The sequence below is a fragment of the Carassius carassius genome, chromosome 29, assembly GCF_963082965.1.
Source record: "Carassius carassius chromosome 29, fCarCar2.1, whole genome shotgun sequence".
Taxonomy (NCBI): Eukaryota; Metazoa; Chordata; class Actinopteri; order Cypriniformes; family Cyprinidae; genus Carassius; species Carassius carassius.
This window is the reverse complement of record NC_081783.1, coordinates 12975420-12999450: the sequence shown is the minus strand read 5'-3', so window position 1 is coordinate 12999450 and position 24031 is coordinate 12975420. Positions and strand designations below refer to the sequence as shown.

At 37.2% G+C, this 24031-nt stretch overlaps 1 long non-coding RNA gene across 2 annotated transcripts; it reads left to right on the top strand.

Annotated features, from left to right (window-relative positions):
* Positions 1-12348: 12348 nt before the first annotated feature.
* On the top strand, positions 12349-21674 carry LOC132110130 (uncharacterized). Of its 2 annotated transcripts, XR_009424595.1 has the most exons (9): positions 12349-12396; positions 12678-12761; positions 12981-13162; positions 15717-15795; positions 16000-16053; positions 16986-17156; positions 17600-17698; positions 21012-21056; positions 21151-21674. It is a non-coding gene; the product is annotated as an uncharacterized LOC132110130 (long non-coding RNA). The 2 variants fall into 2 exon arrangements; XR_009424594.1 differs by lacking the exons at positions 12678-12761; positions 12981-13162; positions 15717-15795.
* The last annotated feature ends 2357 nt before the right edge of the window (positions 21675-24031 follow it).

Genomic DNA, 24031 nt, shown 5'->3' with positions numbered 1-24031 from the left:
CTGGCCTTGAGAAGCCCCCCTTGTGGCCTTTCAGAGAGCCCCGTGAATTGACTGGGAACTGGAGGGGGGCACTGGGGGGGAACCGGGCCATGCCAGCACCATGGTGGGCTTTTCAAATACTCCTCTGGTATCATCTCCCGGCCCACTACTTTTTCCACTGCAAAGTAGTGTAGTCTAACTTCAGTGGCTCACTCCTACGCAAACGAGTGTGTGTGTGTGTGTGTGTGTGTGTGAGATAGAGAGAATGGGAATTATTGTTTGTATTCGAGCACAACTGGGTGATATGAATACTGAAACATGCTGTCTAAATGTTATCAAACACAAATATTTATCCATATTTAAAATGCCGACAGAGAGTGCTCGTGTTTACATGTACATAACAAACAGCAGTGCAATTGGACGAGGCCAGAAAAGTCACGACAAGCCCTCTGGGCCAGTGGGCTCACAAATACAAATCAATTCCATTGTGTTTTTGTGTTTTGATCCGCACTAATAGAACTGCTCCGAGACACCATGTCCCAGACTGGTGTTTGGCTAGGAAAGACCAACGAAAGGGTCACATTAGCATAAAAATTTGAGCAAGAGAATGTTAATCGCAGATTGACAGGAAGCAAGCGGACTCTTTCCCGACATCTGTCATGCGTGTCCGTTATTCCAGGTGCTCCTGACACAATTTGCAGATGGCTTAAGAAGCGGTTGGTAAGAGTTGAGTTTGGTTTGAGGCCCAATTTGGCTCAAGAATTGGGAGCTGCTAAACTGTGACATTCGAGACTCAACCCTTCGGCTGTCCACATATTGCCCGAGAGGATAAAAGTGCAGAGCATATAACAGCAGTGATGATTTCAGCAATCCGGTGTATGACACTGTGAATTATGTCCAGCAGCCACCTGTCCTATCCTCCCTGCATGCCTCCCTCCTGTAATACAGCGCTAGCGGGGCCGGGGTCATACCTAAGCTTCCCTCGGTTTGTACCAGCGTCAGCGATTCCCTTTATAGACTGCTCACACAATATGCTGCACAGCACTTTCTGTCTTACCTTCTCAAACCCCCTCCCCCCCGCCCCCCCTCAAATAAGCCTAGACGAGCACCCGTGTTCCCTGAGTGGAACCCAGCTGGGGGTTTTTAATTAGAGGTTGTGATTTTTGTAACGGATGTCTTTTTCATCTGCATGGGGACCCCACGTGTGCTATTCACTCATGTAAGCTGATGCTGCTGACATAACTTATGGCCATTACTCTGTGCCTACTAATCAAAACACGCTTCGGAAGCGTAAACACGCTTTAAACGGCTACTTTTGATATTTTCCTCGGAAAGCAAGGCTGCAGTGAATGCCTCTTTGTCAGTTCAGGTTTTTTTCCCATCAATTTTATGGCGCGCCAAGGGAGCCATGACAGACACAGGAAAAACTTCATTAATCAAACACTTCTCTATGCAAACAACATTTGTCAGTGTAAAACAAAGGCTTTTGATACCAAAAAAGGAAGAAGAAAACCCATTAACGCTAAACAAGGTGTTTAGAGTTTTTGTATTTATTTATTTAATTTTGTCCCCCTGCTTGAGGTGTATTATATGCCCAGTTTTTGTAAAGTATATTTAAGGCTTGAGAAATGTACTGAACTACAACTCGAAGAACTTTGAGATTGATGCACTGAAATTTAATGAAATTAAGTGTTCTTTAACATTTTACACAAAAAAATAAAAATTTTTTTTGATAATCTAACTGTAATAAAAATGTTATTTAAATTAAGTTTATATATTTACTTATTGTACAGTTTATAAATGAACTTTTTGACTTTCAAAAAAAAGTTTTACATTTTAAGGCTTAAAGGCTTTTTAAATGTAATTTTTATTTTATAATTATTTTCTTTTTAAACAAGGCTTTGGCTTTTGCCATCATCTTTACATAAATACAAAAACAATAATAAAATAATAATAATAATAATAACAATAATAATAAAAGAGCTCTAGTTATGACTTTGAATATAACTTTTTTCATAAGAAGGGGTTTATTTTTGCTTGTGGAAATAGCAGCAGAAACAACAACATGACGATTTACACATTGTCACATCACACACCTGCAGAAAAAACAAAAAACAAAAACCTTATTTCACTTAAATACTTAAAGGTGCTCTAAGCGATGCCGGGAGTCGTAACTTCTTGTTGATGTGCAAATTGTTGTCAAACAAAACGGAGGCTAGCTAGACCCCACCTCCTCCTCATCCGTGCACTAACCCCCCAAACCCCACTCCCAAATCTTTCTTGTCGGTTATTGGCTGGAACAGTTTGTTATGTTTTGTGGTGCGGGTGAGCCCAGTTTGTTTTTCTTGTTGTTTGTTTAGCCTGTGGTGTCCAGGGAGACCCCGTTTTTTTACAGTGTGTTCAGGGGACAAGCAGCTAGCGGATAGTGAGGAGATGTTTGCTGGATGTGACAAAAAATGTTTTGGCCTAAAAAATGTGTGACATCACTTAGAGCACCTTTAAACACTAAATACGTTTAAGTGTTTAAGTTAAAGTATATATAATTTATATATATATATAAAACTGCACTCTATATATAGTTGTCATAAAGTCTGTGTGTATGGAACAAAGCTGAAGTGTTGGTTAATATTACCTGAAATTTTCAGGTAGTTTTTAAGTGTAGTTTTCACTCCTGTAAGTCACTGAAACCTGTGTCTATATTCAAAACAGAGTTAAGCATTAAAAGGTAAACTAATCTACATTGTGTAAATGTTCATATATTTCCTTTTTTTAATAACCATAATGACCATAATCACTTAACCATTTAACTGATCATTGGGGGTCATTGGTTAAAGGTTTAATTGCATGCATCCATAACTGTAATTTACTGTAAAAGCATTTCTCAACTCGGTTCTGAATAGTGCACAACCCTGGACACTGGGGAGCGTTTATGAAACCTGTTTGCAGCACTTGTTTTTGCAATTCCATTTGATGACACTAGTGGTGTGGGGCATTACACACTTCAGCTTTAACCATTCATACCGTTGGTGTTCTACAATAAATCTAGCAAGTTCACGAATGACACCATTTCTGCTGAGCTCAGCACTTTGCAGAGAGCATGATAGCTCCCTCTTTGTATTCAGGCAGCATCTCCCAAAGAGACAAATCTTAAGAACGGTCACTTACCATTCTGACAGCTCGTTGCCAGGCATGACGCCAACCTCCGTGCAGAGCTGTAAAATCATGAGTCAGCATTTTCAGAACGAGTGCCAGTGTTCATCTGTAATGTCCAACACGCCAAAAATGCCTTTAGTTTAGTGATAATGACAATAGAGGGTGAATAAAACCATTAAGTAGGCCAAAACCAGGACAATGACCTATGTAAGCACCCATATTAAGTGCAAAGAACACACACAATCTCCATGCTACTAGGTACATTTCTGCTTGGAAACAGTGTCAGCTAGGAATGGAATGGCAGGTAGTGTTTAATAAATTGAGTGGCATTATCGGGCCAAGCAAATGACTTTTTAACTCAAGGACAAACACTCAGCTCTACGTAAGAGCTTAGCATTCTATGCCTCTCTTGAGCAAGGTCTCATTCCAGAATGAAACGATGTATGGCATTGTTACTATTAAGAGCCGATTAAGACTTTTTAACATGGCACAACGTATTTTATACAACCACCCTGTTGCTTTAAGCCACACGGCTGACACAATAAATTTTTCACAGATAGGACTGAAGAGAAAGAGACAACAAGGGCGTGTTTTGACTAAAATCCTCCGAACTGAATAATCATCATGTTGGAATTATGTCTTGGAAGACAATGCTGTAGATTCAAATCTTAGTCCTAATAGACGGCAGTGGTTAATTTACTACTCGCTCGGTCAATTCTTTTCATATTGTGCAGACCTCCAGCAACTCAGTTCATTAACTTTAGCCCTCAAAGCCAGGCTCTTAAACATTTTAATTAAAAAAGTGAAAATCTATAACAACAGATTAAGAGCCCTGAGGCTCAAAGAATTCAGTTAAAAACCAGCTGAGGTCTTGGTCCAGCTTTTTCAAAAAATAGGGTGCCAGGTTCTTTTGCTGGAGTCCAAATTAATTTGAAAAATAGAAACCTTAGTATTAGAAGGCTAATCTCTCTCTCTGATAAGGTTTGACTCTTTTAAGATTGTTATTAGAACATTTGTTTTTTAAAGAATAAAATACAGTAAAATTGAGGATTTGAGGATTGAGGATTTAATAGATGAATTTATTTATTTAAATAAGACTTTATTTATTTAATACTTGCATACTTTTGCTGGTTCCATTATCTCTTTTCTCTCTGTTGTAATCTGGCCTATTCACAAACAGTATAATGCACACAGAAGTACTTACTTACTTACTTATCTACATAATTATTCACAGACCCATAATTTATTTGCATGTGCTTTAAGGGGTCAAGTTTTGGCTGGTTAGCATTGTCCAGTTAGCCCAGGATAGTGGATGATGTAAATACACCATCTGGCTGCAAAAAAAGCATGTTTTTTTTTTTTTTTCATTAATGGCCATTTAAAATGATCTGTCTAGGTACATTTTTATTTTATTTTTTTCAAGCAAGATCTTTATATGTTAGTAGCTGTTTTGGCAATTATTGCAGACAACCTTGATTTGACTACAGGTTAGATGTTTAACTTAAAAATACTCTAAAATCTTTAATTAAGTAACAGAAAAAGAAGGTTAGGTATGTGTTACACATACACAAGCACGCACAAAATCAGAGCGGTATTATAAGTGTTTAAAGATCGTCTTGTCCCAGCTGTTTCCAAAATCAACCCAAGGTCATCAACAACATATCAGTACAACACTGGACATAGCAGTCACTCATTGTCAGCTCTAACCCTGAGTCTCTCACTTACAGAACAGCTTCCTGAAGTTTGATATGATGGGATCAGGCAGGGGTCTGCGGGAGCCAGTGTGCGCTGATGGATGAGAGTTTGAAGGCTAGCCAGATGATAGATCTGGACTGGAACATGTCCGCAGAGTTACTGCCGGAACTGACAGCTCAACACAATGGTGATGTCTATAAAGATCTGTATGTCCAAATTCATGTATGGAAGGGGAAATGTAGTAGGGCCATGGAACAGACATATGGACTGGTTAGTAGAGGTTTTGGGAATGCTATAATTTGAAATCCCTGAATTTATGAATAAGTAATATATAGCAAAGTTTAATTTAAGTTTAATAACTTTCTTCCCCCTCGATGATGATCATTCCATGTTAAAGCTTCAAAATGCAGAGCAGTTTAATCAGTAAGATTGTGTTAAATATTCATATTCCGCAGATGCACATTCATGTAGGGGTGTCTTGGGGGACTCTGGACACATATAATGTGGATAAATTTTATCCTTTGAGACGGCCTAAATTGTCCAAGACTGGACAGATTAGAACAGCAGCTAATTCCCTGATCAGAATAATTCATTTCTCAATAAGAATGTTTCCAAAAATGCCAAATTATCCCAACATTATGAATGGAACTAATTTTTTTTTTTTTCAGAACATGTAGTTTGCTGTAGGTCTGTGTGGGCTCCTGTGATCAGGATGGCTTTTCAAAGCAGACCTCAAAAACAAGGAGCATGATGGGAAGCGACTGAGCGTTAAGAGGGAGCGCCAGGGGCGACACGTTAGCAAAGAGGGCCACAAAACTCTGTATTCCAGTTGCCAAGGCAACCAGCCGAATGTTCTGCATGTATACAAAAAGGCAAGCCGGTTTGACTGCGAGGCAAGAGCACAACTCTAACACTCAGTTATGCAGAGCAGCGTATGGATGATTATTTAAAGTATTTTTTTATTTTTTTATAAGAAAAAAAAAAGAGATTGAAATTGCTCTGCTGCTCTAATTGTGAATTTCAAGGAACATAAACTTCAGAGTCATTTTGGGAAAGCTAATTGTGATAAAGCAAGAAGCTGAGGGGCTTTGCCTAAAATAGAGGCTGCATTTAGTGCAATTAGCTAAAACAAGTCACATTTATTTAATTAAAAATCTATATATTTTTAGTAATACTTCTACATGCATTAAAAATAATTAAAGCAACAATTAATTTCACCTTAACTCAAATTGAGAGCAACTTTCTATTTTTTTATACCTATCTTGATTTTTTGATTTTTTTCATAATAATGTAGAGCACAGTCAGACTGTAAGAATATAATTTCCTGGTGATTTTAGGAATAAATTATCGGTAGGGTTAGGTTTAGGGGTAGGGAAGTCTATATTTTTGGACAATAATGTTGGTCCAGGAACATGTCTTACCTGGCAAAATCATGGCGACCGAACCCCTACCTTTGATAAGAAAATTTCACAGGTTATAAATCCCTGTAGAATATCACTCATTTCCCCCCCAAGATACCAAAATGTAGTTTTAATGTTTGTGGGGTAATTAGGTTAAACTAGGGGAGAATGGCGTTATTTTGCCTTAGGTTGATGGTTAATGTGTATAGAATTATATTTCAGACTAAATCATGAGGCTTCAAATCTAATCTGGAGCTGGGCCTGATTTGCATAATGTTCTCTTTTTAAATATGTATATTAATAAGCAGATGAGGACATGGGAAGTGGAGTACATTAGCATGCTTTTAAAGGAGCTTGTGTGATCTGTGATGTGGCCAGGGCACAGCCTCTGCAATGCATTCAAATAGAGGTCCTGGGCCCTTAATGAGCCTGGGCCAAGGGGAGACTGACGTGATTAAGAACTGAATTCCAAATGGCAATATTTTCATTGTGGTTTTAGTTTAGAAATGTTGTCTCTCTCTCTCTCTCTCTCTGTATATATATATATATATATATATATATATATATATATATATATATATATATATATATATATATATATATATACACACACACCATACAAAGTCCATCCAATAAAAGTGAATTTTTATTTCCCTCATTATTTCCAAGATATTAGAATATTTAAGCAGCTTCATTTAGGTGCCTTCCTGACCCTTATGTAGCCGTGACCCTGCTTGAATACCATTGACTTTTCAGATAAATTATATTTGATTTATATCTTTGTCCTCTAAGAAGGTCAGTTAATTTGAGTCTAGTTCAATCATCATCTGGCTGAAATTAAGTTGTATAACTTCTGGCCAATAATAATTAATATTCAAAAACATATTGTACCAGCGGCTGTTTGAGTCATGGTGAATATTCAGGTTTATTGTATTCTCGGTCTAGTACAGAACAAAATGTTTTAGATCAATGAGCCATTTTCCCAAGAATAGCCAGCTGGGTTGTTGTTGTTTTATTTTTTTTGTTTGTTCGTTTTTTTTGGACCAAAGGTCAGTGAATTCTAGTATAGTTCAGTCATCGTCTAAAATTAATTTGTACAACCTCAGGCCAATGATAATTCACATTCAGAAACATACCGATGGCTGTTTGAGTCAGGGTTGGCATCCAGGTGTTTTGTATTTCAGGTCTGTGGTACAGAACAAAATATCTGCCCACCTATTAAACAATGAGCCATTTCCCAAGAATACTAAGCTAAATATTACTTGCTTTTTGTTAGTAAGGACATAAAGTTAGAAGGTTAAAAGTTATTTTTGCCCAAAGATTTCAATATTTCTATTTGGTACATCACTTTCCGTGCATAAAGGTACTATACAAGTGTGTGTGTGTGTGTATATATATATATATAAATATATGGAAAAAAAAACATTAACAGTATGTCTTAGGCATTAGCTGAAGTTGAATCTTTTCTGGGAAATAATTGATTTGGAAAGACCTTGGCATGTTATCTTCATCTCAAGGAGTCCAAGAGGAATGGCAATACAGTGATGGGGAACGGCAAGACCAGACTGACTCTATCCTGTGCCATCACCAAAAGAGACACGCCAGGGAATAAAATCTGCCAATAGGAAGCTGCCATTGCACACATTCTACTGATTATCAGCGTGTGCCAAGATAAAAAGTTTAAAATGCTAAAAGTAATAAACTCTCTCTCTTTCTTATTTGTTTCTCAGAAGAATCAGAGAAATCTAACTGTGTTGATTTGTATGCCATCTAAATTGCTCTGGGACATATTTGCTTGAACATATGTACTGTACACACACAGAGTCCTGTCCAGGCCTCCAGAAGGCTTTCTACCCACACTGGTCATCTTTAGCCTGCCATATAAAAATTCCCACAGGCTGCTTCCTGTAACAGGTCAAACGCTGCAACTTGCCTGAAAAGACTGGCTCTGAAACCAACATGGCCGACCCTCAGGAGAATATACCCACAGGGCTACCCTGGAGCCAAAATGGCTGCATCCCATGGGCAGCGAACCCACATGGCTGCCCTTAAAGCCAATATGGCCAAAATTCCAGGATGTGCAGCATCTTTGTCGCAGAAGACTCGAAATGGCCAAATATTAATGGCGGCGTCCCAAAGGGTTGTACTAGAGCCAAAACAGCTGACAACCACAAGGCTGCGAGCAGGCCACCTTTTTCAAAACACAACTAGCCAAATGGCCAGATGTTGATGAATCAAAAACTATTTAGTCATGACAGCGTGCCTGAATGATTTCACCTCTTGAGTCATATAACAGCATATCCAAATCATCTCCCACTTTGCCAACTATGATCTGTTACTTGGACTGAAATTTAGAGACAATTAACTCACCAAGGACAGTCAAGCAAGGCGAAGTCCATAAAATCATCACTCCCTAATTTCTCAAGCTTGTAGTTCAGGAGAAAATTATGCATCAATTTAAAGCATAATTAAAATATAAAATTGCTAGATTGAAAACTGTAATTTGCAAAGACACCACGGACGAGCTTTTAAACGAGAAATTCATGCATTCTGACATTAAATTTGATGGCGAAGTTCAATTCTAGACTATAGTGCGATCAGAATTATACTTTTCACAGAAATCATGCCTCTCAGTTGGCTAGATAATATGGCTCAGTGGTTAGGCAGAATGAGTGTGCTGATGTCTTTGGTAATTGTGGAGGATTAGAAATGCATTGAGTTTGAAATGACATTAGTTGTGCTAATTAAATTCTGGATGATTGTGCTGCACTTCCACCAGGATCTATGTGTGCTAAGAGAGAGGAAGAGAGAGAGAAGGGTTTGTGTGTGTGTGTGTGTGTGTGTGTGTGTGTGTGTGTTTAGGTCTTATCTCCTTCGACAATGCAACATCCATTCAGCCCTGTGGAAGAAATTACTGCCTGCAGCAGGTAGGGAGAGAATATGTCACCAGCAAAATCAAAAAGAGTGAAACAGAGGTAGAAAAGAAAGTAGCAAGAAAAGAACGCAAAGGCGGTGGAATGTAGAGCTTTTTCATTTGTAGTCAGGCAGTCGAATGATTATCTTAATCATAATTTGTTGAGGTTGAGAGGTCACATATTATTCATTAACATAAAATTTAAGTGGCCAAATTTTAAATCTGAGGGTTAAAAAAAGAGAATATATACTGTAGATTTTTTTATTTTATTTTTTTAACTATCCAATTATCTCAAACTGCTTAAATAGTTTTTTGGTTCAGACTGAGATAAGCTGTGGCAGGAGGTTTATTTAGCTGTACACTTACTGCTAACCAGAAAGTCAGTCCAAATAAAGTAGACAATTATAGAAACTCTGTTTTATACTCTGTTTTTAAACTCTGTGGGTTTTTAACCCACTGTTTTCTGTCTTGGCTCATATGGCCGCTACCTTATTGTTCTTTGCACATGTTGAGCATTGTTGATTATTGCATTTTATTTTACAGTAAAAGCACAAAATAAAGCCTTTAGAAAGTATTTAGAGCACAATTAGGAAGTCTGACACTGGTCCCCCTTACCTATAATCACATGAATAATCACATGTGAAACCCATGAGATCACATGTGAAACAAAATACCCATGTGAAACATGTAAAATTCCCATGTGAAATCTATAATCACATGTGAAATGCATGTGATCACATGTGAAACACATGTAAAATTCCCATGTGAAACCTATAATCACATGTGAAACCCATGAGATCACATGTGAAACATAAAATTCCCATGTGAAACCTATCACATGTGAAACTTGAAATTCCCATAATCACATGTGAAACCCATGTGATCACATGTGGAACCCATGTGATCACATGAGGAACATATGCAATCACATGTCAAACATTAAATCCCCATGTGAAACCTGTAATTGCATTTGAAACCTGAAATTCCCATGTGAAACCCATGAGATCACATGTGAAACGTAAAATTCCCATGTTAAACTTATAATCACATGTGGAACCCATGCAATCACATGTAAAAAGTTAAATTCCCATGTGAAACCTGTAATCACATGTGAAACCTGAAATTCCCATCTGATCACATGTGAAACTTAAAATTTCCATGTGAAACCTGTAATCACATGTGAAACCTGAAATTCCCATGTGATCACATGTGAAACGTAAAATTCCCATGTGAAACCAGTAATTGCATTTGAAACCTGAAATTCCCATGTGAAACCCATGAGATCACATGTAGATCACATGTAAAACGTAAAAGTCCAATGTGAAATCTAAAATCCCATGTTTAACCCATGAGATCACATGTGAAACGTAAAAGTCCCATGTGAACCCTAAAATCACATGTGAAACCAATGAGATTAAATGTAAAACTTAAAAGTCCCATGTGAAATCCATGGGATAAGATTTGAAACCCATCCAATATCTTTGTTAAACCTACACCCCACATAAACATGTAACTTCATGTGAAATCCACGTAAAAATCATTAAGCAATATACCATAGAAAGCATGATTTCCAAATTTAAGACAAATAATTCAAATTGAACTTTTATTTCATTTTAAAAAAAAATAATACAAATTGAATGTTTAAAACAAATAAAGCAAAATCAAATCAGAATTATGCCTAAAAAAAAAAAAAACTCTAAAGTGTGTGACGTGTGTGTGTGTGTGTGTGTGTGTGTGTTTGTGTGTGGTGTGTGTGTGTGTGTGTGTGTGGGGGGTGTGTGTGTGTGTTGGTTTTTGTGGTTTACAAGGACTTTTGACCTGAATACGCACCAGCATTACAGGGACATTTGGGTTTATGAGGACAGGGCCCATGTCCTTATAATTCCGACAGTGTAGATGCCTTTCTCTATGTCCCAGAAGCTCCCTCTCAAATCTTCGCGCCATGTCCTAATATACCACAAAACCCTGAAATTTTACTATACACTGTGTATCCTCTGAGCTCGGGAGTGCGCCCCTGCAGCCCGGACCCGGTACTGCATCCGCGTCATCGAAAATTTGCATATTTTACACTTGTGTAAGTTTGGAGGCCGCTGATTGGCTAGATCGGCATCGGAGGGCGGGAAATCGCGAAAACAAAATGGCGGCGGTGGGCGGGGCTACTATCTGCCGCTAATAGCTCCGTACAAGTAAGTTAATGCAGTTTGGTAATTATTTAAATATTTTTTTGCAATAATTTATCGATTGTATATGATTACATAAATGCATAATGATCATGCAATTAAACATATTCCTTAAATATCATCATATAAAGTATGAATGTGACTTCAAAGCTGTAATTACTCAGTTTAAAATCAGTATATTAATGTAACGCTATTAATGTAACGTTTCATAGATGGTTATTTAAATATATTATTATTATTATTATTATTATTATTATTATAAATCCCGTATACTCGTGCTTTAATCAGCGAGGCAAGTGTGACGGTTTGTAACTTCCTGTTTGGAACGGACGCAATCTGTGCACCTGAAGCGAAGACATCTGTGGTGTGAAGCTGTTGGAGACAACTATTATATTAAAGGTTAGTAATACTGCTGTTAAATCTTTTCTCTGAGAGTTTGTGGCTCAGTTTGGCTTGTTCGTGAGTGTCTTCAGTGCTCTTTAGAAAGCAGCTAGCGCGTGATGCTAATGGCACTAGCGTGTTTACACTAAGTGTCCTCTATTAAGAGTAACATCAGACGAGAATCAACAATGCTTGTCAGTTTAACTTCACAACTGTAAATGTAACCGAACAGTCTAGCCATCATAATAATCTGTTGTCATGGCTACAGTCTGTGAAGGGGAGGGGCAGTTCTGTTTAATATTATTACTGTTCAGCTTGCTTTCATTAATAAACACAGAGATGTGCTCTTTTCACTTCCTAATACTTACTGTATATAATAAGTAAAGTCACCTTTATTTGAATAGTTCTTTGTAGAATACAGATTGTGTCAAAGCACTTTTACTAAGATAACCAGTGAAAATAGTATATTCAGCATATGCTCAGAATACATCATATTTAACATATATTCTGTTCATTAGAACTGTCATTATTAATTTGCATATTAAGTTGAAAACAAACAAACTTAATATTGTCAGATGGAGGCCAACAGTTCTTATTGTTATTAAAGCAGACACATGAGAGGATGGCTGAAGGTGCGAGGCGAAGGAGAAAGACCAGAATGGGCTCAAGGGCAGGTTCATCACTGATCTTAAAGGTGAGCTAATTTATTTAGTCATCATATAGTCACCATTAAGTTGTCTTAGTCCTTTATATTTTTTGTTGGGCAAAATAAGACATTACTAACCATTTGATGGTTTGTAAATGATGACAGGATTTTCTTCCTATGCCTTTAAATTGTCTTGTGTACTAAATCTGTCTCTGGTTAATGACGTGTGGTTCTCGTGATGGTTTCACCTCTCTGTTGTTTTAAAGTGTCTCGTGTACTAAAGCTGTCTCTGGTTCTCGTGATGGTTTCACCTCTCTGTTGTTGTTTAGGGAGGGGTGTGTTCAGCTGTACTGACTTTGAGAAAGGAGATTTCCTGCTGGAATACTGAGGAGACCTCATCAGCAAAGAAGAATGTGAGCATGTGAGCCTCTGGTATGTACACGTGTTTGATCTACATGTTTACTGATAATTAAATTACATGATTCTAAATGTGTCCGTGGACATGTCAGTGGTCATGTGTTTTCAAAGCTTGGTGATGAGTGTTAAATGATTGGTGATCACAGAATATGACATCTGCTGGTCCTAAGGTTTCAGTGCTGATATTGTCTGTCTCTTGTTTAGCATCGATGCAGCTCGAGATGACTGTTCTCTTGGGCGTCTTGTAAACGATGACCATATTAACCCAAACAGCAGGATGAAGACGATTCGTGTGGATGGAAAACCTCACTTATGTTTATTTGCCACAAGGAGCATCTGTCCTGGTGAAGAGATCACATATGATTACGGTGATTCTGATTGGCCATGGAGATGCACGGTACTGACACCTCTATACTGTCAATTCTGATTTATTGGATTATAGTAAAGTTATGTCATTTAATGTCAGTTGTTACCAATTAAGTTAATGTTAATGAGTTCCTATGTATTACATTACATGCATGTTCATTCCAGTATGTCAGGATGTGTGTATGTTTACACCTGTGTTACGAGGACCCTGTTTTATGAGGATCATCATAAGAACATAGTCTTGTGTGTGTGTGTGTTTACACCCGTGTTACGAGGACCCTGTTTTATGAGGACCATCATAAGAACATGGTCTTGTGTGTGTGTGTGTTTACACCAGTGTTACGAGGACCCTGTTTTATGAGGACCATCATAAGAACATAGTCTTAACATGGTCTTGATGTCACATTGTGTGTGTGTTTACACCAGTGTTACGAGGACCCTGTTTTATGAGGACCATCATAAGAACATGGTCTTGTGTGTGTGTGTGTGTTTACACCAGTGTTACGAGGACCCTGTTTTATGAGGACCATCATAAGAACATAGTCTTGTGTGTGTGTGTGTTTACACCCGTGTTACGAGGACCCTGTTTTATGAGGACCATCATAAGAACATGGTCTTGTGTGTGTGTGTGTTTACACCCGTGTTACGAGGACCCTGTTTTATGAGGACCATCATAAGAACATGGTCTTGTGTGTGTGTGTGTTTACACCAGTGTTACGAGGACCCTGTTTTATGAGGACCATCATAAGAACATAGTCTTAACATGGTCTTGATGTCACATTGTGTGTGTGTTTACACCAGTGTTACGAGGACCCTGTTTTATGAGGACCATCATAAGAACATAGTCTTGATGTTTGATTGAAGAATCTCAAGGCGTTTCTCAATGTCAAGGAAGGATCCTTGGAAGCCAGAATTTCAAGGATGCTACGTCATCGACATCCGTCAAAGGACTATTCCAATGTCGAGGATCCTCGGAATTTCAACCAAGGACTGAGTCCTTCGTTCGAAGAATATCCCATACACAGGAAAGGATGCATATGTGTATCCTTCGCGCTCTCAAATCACCCACAATCCTATGCGCGCAGCATTGCTATCTTGTTCAAAAATGTCGAATGTTAGCAGAGTCGGAGCGTTAACAGTTTTTATTTACGTTACCAAACATTTGTTATAACTGTAGTAAATATAAGTAAAGTTTGCCAGTACAAATTACTACCATATTGATATTGTAAATTATACAAATACAAATTACGTTATTGATGGCTAACTGAACCGGACCTGTCATTTAACAATTGTTAGCTTGGTTGCGTCACCGGCATTTCTTTTATAAATAACTAGTTAAGTTGTCCAAAGTAATTTAACGTTAATATTATACCATTATACCACAGCGTTATTCAAACTGAGCTTTTCACTGACGTAATGATGCAATGAGGTGCACTTGCTAACCTGTTCCATTTACGTGTTCTCCGAATGCTAAAGAGGAGTCTCACCTAGCCTCTGAAGGAAGTGACTTGGAAGGACCAGTCCTGCCAAGGAAGTATCCTTGACATTGAGAAACGCCTTCAGTGTGTCGTTTGTTTGACAAAAGCATGGTATTTAAAGACCCTAGTTCTCACCATGACATTGGGCTGTGTGGATGTGAATATTAGGCTAAGTATGGATCATTCACATCTCATTGTGGCCATATGATATTGAAAACGTCTAATTGTTATCTTTAGATTAAGTATATTGTAATATAAGTTGGTAAAAAGTCGGTCCCCTTGTTTGAAATTGACTTTCAGGCAGTATACTACTGTATTCTGCAGTTTTATCATATTTGTGTCATCATCATTATTATTATTATTCTTATTATTTTGGCTTTTTTATTTAAATAACATTCTCCAAGATTGCATATTATTTATTCAAAACGTTCAGTATTTTCAAATGATAACGGTGTAGAATCAGTGTCTAAAGAGTCTAAAGAACTCTGAACAAGGCACAGCAGCTATAAAGGTATCCAAGAAGTTCTTGAAATAATTGTGTTAGTCCTTAAAAGAGTAGAACAGATTACGTTGTCCACATGTGTTTCTAAGAGACATTTGTTTGCTGCATTATTGTGGGTGTTAAAAGTGAGTCTTGGTTTCATGCTGTATAACTAACACAGACACTGTGTCTCAAATCACCAGTTTTTCTCATACACAGAAATGCTTGAAATGAGCTGTCCACATTTGTCTAGTAACCAATGTCCCGGTAATAACAAGGATACAAATAGACCAGACTTTTTTCAATCTAACACACTGAGACTCTTCAGTCAAGTCAAGACCATGTTCTTATGATGGTCCTCATAGAACAGGGTCCTCGTAACAGAGGTGTTAACATGCACACAACCTGACTGACTGCAATGTACATGCATGTAATGTAATACTAACAAAGTCATGAACATTAACTTGGGTAACACTTGAAAATTTAAATATTGATTTGAAATATTGTAATCTTGTAAATTACATTGATAAAATAGAAGCAAGATTATAAAATAATTTAATGTTTTAAATCAGTATTTTATGCACTCATTTATTGTCACAGATGTCTAATTTGATGTTCTTTTCTAGACTTTTCTATAGTGTGCTTGAACCGTCCACTGTTGAAGTCAACACTCTGTCCCAGTCAGAAGACACAGATGTATAGAAGGTACTACGACTGATTGATTGATTGATTGATTAATTGATTAATTGATTGATTTAATTTAAAATGTATTTTTTGATTTCATGTGTCAGTGATCATTCAGTGTTTATGGACTCCAGTATATGTGCATTATCAATTTGTACAGTGCCTGAATCCTTTGTCTGCAGTAGAATGTTTATTTATTTTTTATTTCCGTTTCCTTAATTTCAGGTGACTCTGAAGAAGGACCGGTTACTATTGGATGATCCGGACTGTGTTGAGCAGGTAATAAAATGTGCATTGCATATTTTATGAAATGTTAGATTGATGTTGTAAGTAGTGCTGCAACGACGCGTCGGCGTCATCGATTACGTCGACTACAAAAATACGTCGACGATGAACTTCCTGGTTCAGGTCTCTGCTGCAGATTTTATGGAACGACCGCAGCAGATTCGGCGATTCTAAAAGTACAAACTGATGTGATATTATTAAGTGTCTAATAAACGCAGACTTGCTCATTGCATGATTCTGTTATTCTTGTAAAGATTACAAGTTATTGGTATGATCACCTGTAGCGGCTGAAGTAAGGATAAAATAAAGTAAGTCTGTGTTGGTGCGGGTTTCGAACAAGCGACGCGGTCGCATACTGCGCGCCTACATTGGAAATAACGAACTTGAGCGCGCAAAAGACGCGATATGTGAACGGCCCCTTAAAAGACAGCGCGCCGCGAGACAACAGTCACAGACCACCGAGCTACCCAGAATCAGCTCCAGATCTCTGGAAACCATGCTAATCCATAGCAGAACACTGACTACATTTTATGGTTTGTGATGCTAAAGAACATTTAATGACATCTCGGACAACTGTAAATTTGTGGCTACTGGGGTTTAATTAGAAGCGCAAATGTAAACTCATATTTACCATAGTAAAATAAGTTTCTTTGCCTCTTTATTTTTGTATACTGTAAAAACTTCAACCACATTGGTTGAAAATTAATAAAGGTTGAAATATTATATTAGAAGTTGTACTTATAATTTTTTGTAAAGTTATCAAAAGGATTCATTAGCGAATCAAAAAAAGAACATTAGATAAATTATTTATTGTAATAAAAATAATCGTTGGAGTAGTCAACTAATCGAAAAAATAATTGTTAGTTGCAGCTCTAGTTGTAAGAAATCATCTCTACATGAGCCTTGCTTTTTTTCATTGTTTTCAGATGTCACCTGTCAAAGAGCATGTGTTGAATGAGGAGCAGAGCTTTTGTGCTCCGCTGAAGGAGTTAAGGAGGTATTCACATGTTTCGGATGAACTGTTATTTCAGTGCAACAGTGAATGCTCTGAAGTCTGATGTCTTCATGGGCTGTGATATACTTAGCTGTTACCAAATGTATGTACTTTTAATGACCTGTTTTCACTTTCAGTAATATTAGTCGATGTCTGAATCAGCAGTGTCCAGACTCTGTCCTGTAGGGCCAGTGTCCTTCACACACCTGCCTGGAGGTTTCTAGTATTATCTGCTTCAGGTGTGTCTGGGGTTGGAGCTAAACTCTGCTGGACACTGGCCCTCCAGGACAGAGTCTGGACACCCCTGCTCTAAATACAGATTTGTAGTAATATATTGACCAGTACCTTTTAAGGTCTGTAACGTAAATGTTCTATTATGATTGTAAGTAACTCACAGGGAGGTTTAAGGAAACTCTTCTCTGAAATATGTCTTGTGTTCACTGTAGAATGTAGTGTCATTAGGTATGGTTTATAAATGGTGTGTGATCGTGTTTGACTTCAGAATGCATATGTTTTTCATGTTCTGAGTTTTATTTTTCATTGAAGATAAGATCAACATGACAGATTCTGATGGTGATCCTGAAGAAAGTGATTCTGATGATGATGATGCTCTTGCTGGAGCTGCAGGAGACTCCAGTAATGCTGGTATGTGTCAGCTAAGTGTTTTTTAAAAATAATCAAAGTTAAAAATATTATTGCGTAACGCTCTATTTTAGAGTCTCTAAACTACAGTGGTGTGAAAAAGTGTTGCACCCCTTCTGGATTTATTTTTTGCATGTTTGTCACACTTTAATGTTTCAGATCATCAAACTAATTTAAATATTAGTCAAAGGTAACTAACATAAAAGTAAACACAACATGCTGTTTTTAAATGAAGGTTTTTATTATTAAGGGAAAACAAAATCCAAAACTACATGGCCTTGTGTGAAGAAGTCTTAGTGGACTTTGCTATCCTAGGAACTACCAAAAGTCCAGTGTTTTGTGACCTTAGGGAGCGTGATGGATTGTAGCGTGGTATAAGGCTAGTTAGGTACGCAGGAGCTAAACCATTTAGGGCCTTATAGGTAAGTAATGATAATTTGTAACTGATACAGAACTTAATAGGTAGCCAGTGCAGAGACTGTAAAATTTTGTTAATATGATCATATTTTCTTGACCTGGTAAGGACTCTAGCTGCTGCATTTTGGACGACCTGTAGCTTGTTTATTGAAGAAGCAGGACAACCACCTAGAAGTGCATTACAATAGTCCAGTCTAGAGGTCATGGATGCATGAACTAGCATTTCTGCAACAGAAACGGATAACATGTTTCGTAGCTTGGCAATGTTTCTAAGATGGAAGAATGCAGTTTTTGTAACATGGGAAATATGGTTTTCAAAAGACAAGTTGCTGTCTAATATAACACCCAGATTTTTGACTGTAGAGGTAGTAACAGTACATCCGTCTAGTTGCAAACTGTAGTCTACTAGATTCTGTGTACTGTTTTTTTTTTTTTTTTTTTGGTCCAATAATTAATATCTCTGTCTTATCCGAATTTAATAGGAAAAAATTATTGGTCATCCAATATTTTACATTTTTAACACACTCTGTTAGCTTAGATAATTGGGAAGTTTCATCTGGTCTCGTTGAGATATATAGCTGAGTATCGTCAGCATAACAGTGAAACTAATTCCGTATTTTCTAATAATATTACCAAGGGGCAACATGTATATTGAAAATAGAAGGGGACCTAGGACGGATCCTTGTGGCACTCCATATTTTACTGATGATAAATGAGATGACACCCCATTTAAGTAAACAAAATGGTAGCGATCGGAAAGGTAGGATCTAAACCATCTTCGAGCCTGTCCTTGAATACGTGTATAGTTTTGTAATCGATCTATGAGTATGTCATGATCTATGGTGTCAAACGCAGCACTAAGATCAAGTAAAACTAGAAATGAGATGCATCCTTGATCTGACGCAAGGAGCAGGTCATTTGTAATTTTAACAAGTGCAGTTTCTGTGCTATGGTGGGGCCTAAAACCCGACTGAAATTCTTCATACAGATCATTTTTATGCAGGAAGGAGCTCAATTGAGCAGACACAACTTTTTCTAAAATTTTAGACATAAATGGAAGATTTGAAATAGGCCTATAATTTGCCAGTTCACTAGGATCTAGTTTTGGTTTCTTAATAAGAGGCTTAATAACCACCAGCTTGAATGGTTTTGGGATGTGACCTAAAGATAACGATGAGTTAATGATATTGAGAAGCGGTTCTTCGGCTACTCTTTCAGTAATTTAGTGGGTACAGGATCTAATAAACATGTTTTTGGTTTAGATGCATTGATAAGTTTATTTAGCTCTTCCTGTCCTATAGTTGTAAAGCACTGCAGTTTATCTTTGGGTGCGATGGATGAAACTGAAGTATTAGACGCTGTAAAATCTACATTTGTTATTGTATTTCTGATGTTATTTATTTTATTAATGAAGAAATTCATAAAGTCATTACTATTAAACGTTGATGTAATATTAGAATCAGGTGGCGTCTGGTTATTTGTTCATCTAGCCACTGTACTAGATTTGTGGAACAGCACTGGAGAACCTTCCCAGGAGTGGCTGGCCGACCAAAATTACCCCAAGAGCACAGTGACGACTCATCCAAGAGGTCACAAAAGACCCCACAACAACATTCAGAGAACTGCAGGCCTCACTTGCCTCAGTTAAGGTCAGTGTTCATGACTCCACCATAAGAAAGAGACTGGGCAAAAATGGTCTGCATGGCAGATTTCCAAGACAAAGACTAAAGGCTCGTCTCAGTTTTGCCAGAAAAAATATTGATGATCCCCAAGACTTTTGGGAGAATACTCTGTGGACTGACGAGACAAAAGTTGTGTGTCCCGTAATGTCTGGTGTAAAAGTAACACCGCATTTCAGAAAAAGAACATCATGCCAGCTGTAAAATATGGTGGTGGTAGTGTGATGGTCTGTTTCAGGACCTGGAAGACTTGCTGTGATAAATGGAATTCTGCTGTTTACCAGAAAATCCTGAAGGAGAATGTCCAGCCATCTGTTCGTGACTTTAAGCTGAAGCAAATTTGGGTTCTGCAGCAGGAAAATGATCCAAAACACACCAGCAAGTCCACCTCTGAATGGCTGAAGAAAAACAAAATAAAGACTTTGGAGTGGCCTAGTCAAAGTCCAGGCCTGAATCCTATTGAGATAATGTGACATGACCTTAAAAAGGCTGTTCATGCTTGAAAACCCTCCAGTGTGGCTGAATTACATTCTGCTTAGATGAGTGAACCAAAATTCCTCCACACTGCTGTAACAGACTCATTGAAAGTTATCACAAACACTTGATTGCAGTTGTTGCTGCTAAGGGTGGCCCAAACAATTATTAGGTTTAGGGGCAAACACTTCTTCACACAGGGCCATGTAGTTTTGACACTTGTTTTCCCTTAATAATAAAAACCTTCATTTAAAAACTGCATGTTGTGTTCATTGGTTTCTTATTAGCGTGCATATTATTAGTAGTAGTAACTAAGCACTTATTAATGCCTTATTTTAAATGACCTTATTCTACATTCCTAATCCTACCCAATACAGTAATGTAACAACTGCCTTATTTACTATTAATAATCAGCAAATTAGGAATTTATTGAGGGAAACCTTGTAGTTAATAGTTCATAAGTGTTCCCTATTCTAAAGTGTTACCTTATATTGTATTAATCCAGCATTACTAACAGAATATTACTAAAATTAGGGATGCGTCAGTTTTGTATTAGTGTATTATCTGGCTATACCAATATGTTGATACTTAGTGTTTAGGCAAAAAACTGATAAATGACTGTTTCAAAAATAAACGTTTAACAGGCCAATTCCATTATAATATGTATGTATGTTATGTATGTATGTGTCTTTTCTGTTTGAGTTACTTCTAAGTTTCCTGATCATTATGTGACTGATTGTCTGCAGGTGTTCAGAAGATGCCCATTGAGAGCACCACTGAAGTTCCTTAAGGTACCAGAGGTTTAGATTGCAATAGCACCATCAATGTAAGTACATGAGCTCTCGTAGAGTTAGAACTCACTAAAGTATGTATTCTTCTGTACAGAGAGTGAGAGTGATGCAGAAACTGAAAACCCACGGAGAGGGCAGAAAGTGTCCTGCTCAAACGCTGAAGTTACAGCTGTAATCAAACATTTTAGGACCACAGAGCTAAAGGAAAACTGGCCACAATGACTGAAAACCAGCAGTGTAAAACTGCTGAGGATCCAGTTTTGGTGAGATGCAGTGCACAGAAAATACAGGATTTTGTAAGAAATTGAGGAATTATCTTAAAAAGGAAAACCCAAAGCAAGTGATGTTACAGGACATCCTGTGTCTTCTTGATGCCATTCTATTATCATTAGCACTTTGGTTGTTGTTTTTATTTCCCATAGTGCAAAACTGTTATGGCAGCAGTTAATACAAATATCTCCATGTAGAAATCAAGTTCAACTGTTAGTTTGTCAAAAAATGTCAAAATTCTGTAAATTTCTCGTTGATTTTTGGATGACCTGTCCCTTAAAGAGTATTTCACTTCCAGAAGGAAAACTCTGTCATCATGTACTCACCCTCCACTTGATCCAGACCTGCATCAGTGTTGGACACAAAAGAAGATCTGTTAGTATCTGAACAGCTGATGGGCACCGTTAACTTCTATAGTACGAAGAAAAAATACCATAGAAGTTACCTGTGCCCATCAGCTGTTCAGATACTAACAGATCTTCTTTTGTGTCCAACAGAGTTTTCCTTCTGGAAGTGAACGATTCCTTTAAAGGTAAATCAGTTTCTCTACACATCTGCAGCATGTATTGTGTGCTCCGAGTTAATCGCATGTTTACTGTGTATTTAGTAGGGATGCACCGATCATGATTTTTCAAAGCCGATACCGATTTTTAGTTTTTTTTTACAAGCAAACTGGCCGATTCCGATACAGATTTCCGATTATTTTTGTTTTATTTATTTTTTTAAGCAACAAACAAGAAAGGAAAATATGCATAAACAAGATCTTTTAATTTTTGCGCCATGCAGACTTTGATCTCAGTGCCTCCGATACCTGGGTGTGACTTTTTGACATGGTCTGTAAGAAATGAGATTGATTACATAAAAATTTGAAAACAAGTCTGGAGTAAGCTGCCAAAGAGAACTTAAATAATCCAATAATCCATACTGTGTAAAACAGGTGACACTGTTGCATCCAAGAGTGCAACAGTATTATTTTCATAAGACTCTCTTTGCAATGGAAACTTTAAATACAATTTCTGTGTGCTAAATAAGTCATTAAATGGATAATCAAAATATATTTTTTTATGTTTATAAAAATCATGTTTACAAACATTGGACATTTATTAGTGCAAAACACTTTGCAAACTTTATGAACTCCAGGAACAAAATATAAAATACTTAAACAAAAAAGTAATTAGTTAGTTACTAGTTACTTCTCATAAAAAGTAACTGAGTTACATCCTTACAAAAAGGAAAGTAACTATTGCGTTATTAAATAAAGTAAATACATATATATATATATATATATATATATATATATATATATATATATATATATATATATATATTAAATAGAATCTGAACTATTTTAATGTTACTGTGGACAATGTGAGAGACACCTAACTTAAATATAAAAATATTATCATTTACTTACCATACCATACTTTGATTCTTTATGATGCAATATATATATATATACTATTTGTAGAGCAAATTTAAATTATAAAACTTACACACCTTTACAAATGGTAGACATACTCTATGGGCCCTATCTTGCACTCGGCGCAATTGACTTTGTTCACTGACGCATTTATCATTCCTATTTTGGACCGGCGCAAAGCGGACTTTTCCCTCCACAGACGCACGTCGGCAAACTAGAGATTGAATTTGCGCTCCCTGGGCGGGTCGGCTCAAAAAAGGAGGCGTGTTCCGGCGCAAACGATCCCTAATGCTATCTTGCAGTAACAGAAATCGTTTGCGCTACTAACCAAAAAAAAAAACTAGTCTAAAGTCAATGGCGCGTAGCGCATGTTATCAGATACTATTTTAAGCGCGCAATGTCCATAGTGTAGCGTGTGTGCGTGCATTCTCCAGACTTCACAAGGCAATGTGTTTAAAAATCTTGGCATCATTATCAATGATAAATCATTTTTTGGGTCTCACATAACTCCTTTAAAGAAAAAAAATAAATAAAGCTTGGGTTTTATTTTAGAAACATGAAATGTAAGAACGAGAAGTTTCTAAAATGTCCTGTCTTTACTTATATATAATACATTAGCCTGGTCATCTTTGTCTTTTAGAAGGAAAATTAATTTTTATCGAAATATTTATAAAAACTATTCTGGGATTGTTGTCTTTTTATTAAGGTTGTCTTGAAAAAAATGTTGTGGAAATATTCCCTCCGGTCTGATAATTGTTTTACTCTCTCTGTTCCATTTGCAAGAACTGGCAAGAAATGGCATTTACGCAGCTCCATTTGAATGGAATTTACTTCAAATAAAATTGATATTACAAACTCTAGTGCCTATGGAGCATTTTAAATATATTATTCTGTCACTCGAAGAAGAATCATTTGATTTGCTGTTGTTTCAATCTGTAAATGCTGTCAATTCTTGGCCAGGACTCTGTGAAAATTATGCATTTTAATCTAGATTACACATTTACAAAATTAGTATATGCCTGTTTAACCAAAGCTTATTTGGGTGTGTTTCTCCCATCCCCATACAATGACGCTTCTCTGTGTTTTACTGTCCTGACGAGAGCGTCGGCCTCCTCAGCTGTGAACCGCGCCTGGCGCACGCCTTGGAAGATTTGCTGTTAAAATATCAATCCGCTATGAAATATGCGCGTCTCATCTTAAAGGGAAGGATAGATGACGCTCTGATTGGTTTATTTCACGTTACGCCCAAACCACACCTATGAATAATGAAGCTCCTTCAGACATG